Source organism: Eptatretus burgeri, unplaced genomic scaffold (assembly GCF_056783735.1).
Source record: "Eptatretus burgeri isolate ZD-2024b unplaced genomic scaffold, Ebu_testis_v1 Ebu_testis_scaffold_185, whole genome shotgun sequence".
Classification (NCBI taxonomy): Eukaryota; Metazoa; Chordata; class Myxini; order Myxiniformes; family Myxinidae; genus Eptatretus; species Eptatretus burgeri.
Genome location: NW_028222135.1, coordinates 58,132 through 60,000, shown reverse-complemented (window position 1 = coordinate 60,000; position 1,869 = coordinate 58,132). Strand labels below are relative to the sequence as shown.

The 1,869-nt window shown below is 44.6% G+C and overlaps 1 long non-coding RNA gene across 1 annotated transcript in view; it reads left to right on the top strand.

The window, feature by feature from the left end:
• The window catches only part of LOC147007417 (uncharacterized), a 1,386-nt gene extending 682 nt beyond the window's left edge, over window positions 1-704 (top strand). Inside the window, exons 2-3 of the long non-coding RNA XR_015054201.1 lie at window positions 201-258; window positions 548-704. This is a non-coding gene — a long non-coding RNA (uncharacterized LOC147007417). The remainder of the gene's footprint in view (window positions 1-200; window positions 259-547) is intronic.
• The last annotated feature ends 1,165 nt before the right edge of the window (window positions 705-1,869 follow it).

The following is a 1,869-nucleotide window of genomic DNA, read 5'->3' as shown; positions in this document are numbered from 1 at the left end:
TCTGCTCTTATTGAAGAGGCCAATGATTTATAATGACTGGTCTCTGATCTCGAATGAATTAAACCAATGGTGAGGCACGTGTGTGTGTGTCTATGTGTGTGTGTGTATGTGTGTGTGTGTGCGTGTGTGTGTGTGTGTGTGTTGCTTTCCCTGTCTGTCTCTTCATCTATACCCTTGACTTATTTTTTTTTTTTTTTCAGCACTATCGCACAACATCAGCTGTTGAAGCAATCTTGTACAACACATGATTTTCTGGAGGTAAATATTTCTGAATTATTATTAATATCACTCGTACAACACATGATTTTCTGGAGGTAAATATTTCTGAATTATTATTAATATCACTCTCTCTTTAGAATGTCGCCTTATGTTGGTTGCATCATTAGTTTGGACGTGGTTTTGTCAGTACACTGGAATTCATTTTATTGACCTTGAAAGGATGACAGGCTCCTGGTGTGTTAATTCAGTGGTCAACGAGGCTTATTCATATTACCATGTAATTATCTTTATAGAACCTAATTATTATCCACTTTTTGTTTCAAAACAGAATATGGTGTCTGAGTTTCGAAATCACAAGGCATCTGAAGAAGATTGCTGGGAAAGATTGTACATTCTCGCAAATGAATATTTAATATTTTCAATATTAATAAATTATATTTGTTTTGTTTACAATTACTTGATTCTGAATTACAAGAAAAGAATAAAGGAGATGTAAAGGGGGGGGTTGGGGGAGGGGGGAGGGGGTAGGTGCGCTCCCCAATGACCCATCACCCCCTCATCCCATCCCTCCCCTCCCCATGTGTGTGTGTGGGGAAGGGTGGGGGTGGGATGAGGGAGGTGGTGGGTCAAAGGTGGGGGCGCACAGGGGGATGAGGGGGGTGGGGCTTGTGTGGGCGGGGCTTGTGTGGGCGGGGCTTCGGTGGGGGCTTGTGTGGGTGGGGTGTGTGTGGGAGGGGCTTGTGTGGGCGGGGTGTGTGTGTGTGTGGGTGGGGCTTGTGTGGGTGGGGCTTGTGTGGGCGGGGGTTTATGTGGGTGGAGCTTGTGTGGGAGGGTTTATGTGTGTGGAGTTTTTGTGTGGAGCTTGTGTAGGCAGGGCTTATGTGGGAGGGGTTTATGTGGGCAGGGTTTATATGGGCAGGGGTTTATGTGGGTGGAGCTTGTGTGGGAGGGGTGAATGTGGATGAGGCTTATGTGGATAAATGGATGGGTGGAGAGATGGGGGATGGGTGGATGAGTGGAGCTTGTGTGGATGGGTGGATAATTTTTTAATTAAATAAACATGTTGTGTGTGTGGGGAACTAAGTAACTAATCACTAATTATGTGTATATGATGAATATGGGTGGAGCTTGTGTGGGGTTTGTGTGTGTGGAGCTTGTGTGGAGTTTTTGTGTGGAGGTTGTGTGGAGCTTGTGTGGGGTTTGTGTGGGGTTTGTGTGGGCGGGGCGTCGGTGGGAGGGGCGTGTGTGGGCGGAGACAAAAAGGGGCGGAGCCAAAAACTTCAATTTATTGGAGCTTGTGGGGGGTGTGTGGTGGGGTTTGTGTGGGGTTTGTGTGGGCGGGGCTTGTGTGGGCGGGGGCTTGTGTGGGTGGAGCCAAAAAGGGGCGGAGTCAAAAAATTTCAATTTATCTTTGTCTTTTGTAATTCCTGTGAATAAAATGAACCTAAAATCTCTTCCCCTTCCAAATCATATATCTTATAAGTCCAAGGAACCGTATCTATTACATCAACAATTTTAAAAAGCTCGTTGGTCCATCTTTTCGTATAACCTTTTTCAAAATGAGATTTCCACTTATATATTCTTACGATATCACCAACTTTGAACTTAGGTTTTCTGGCATTAATCTCTTTTTCATATTTTAATTTTGTA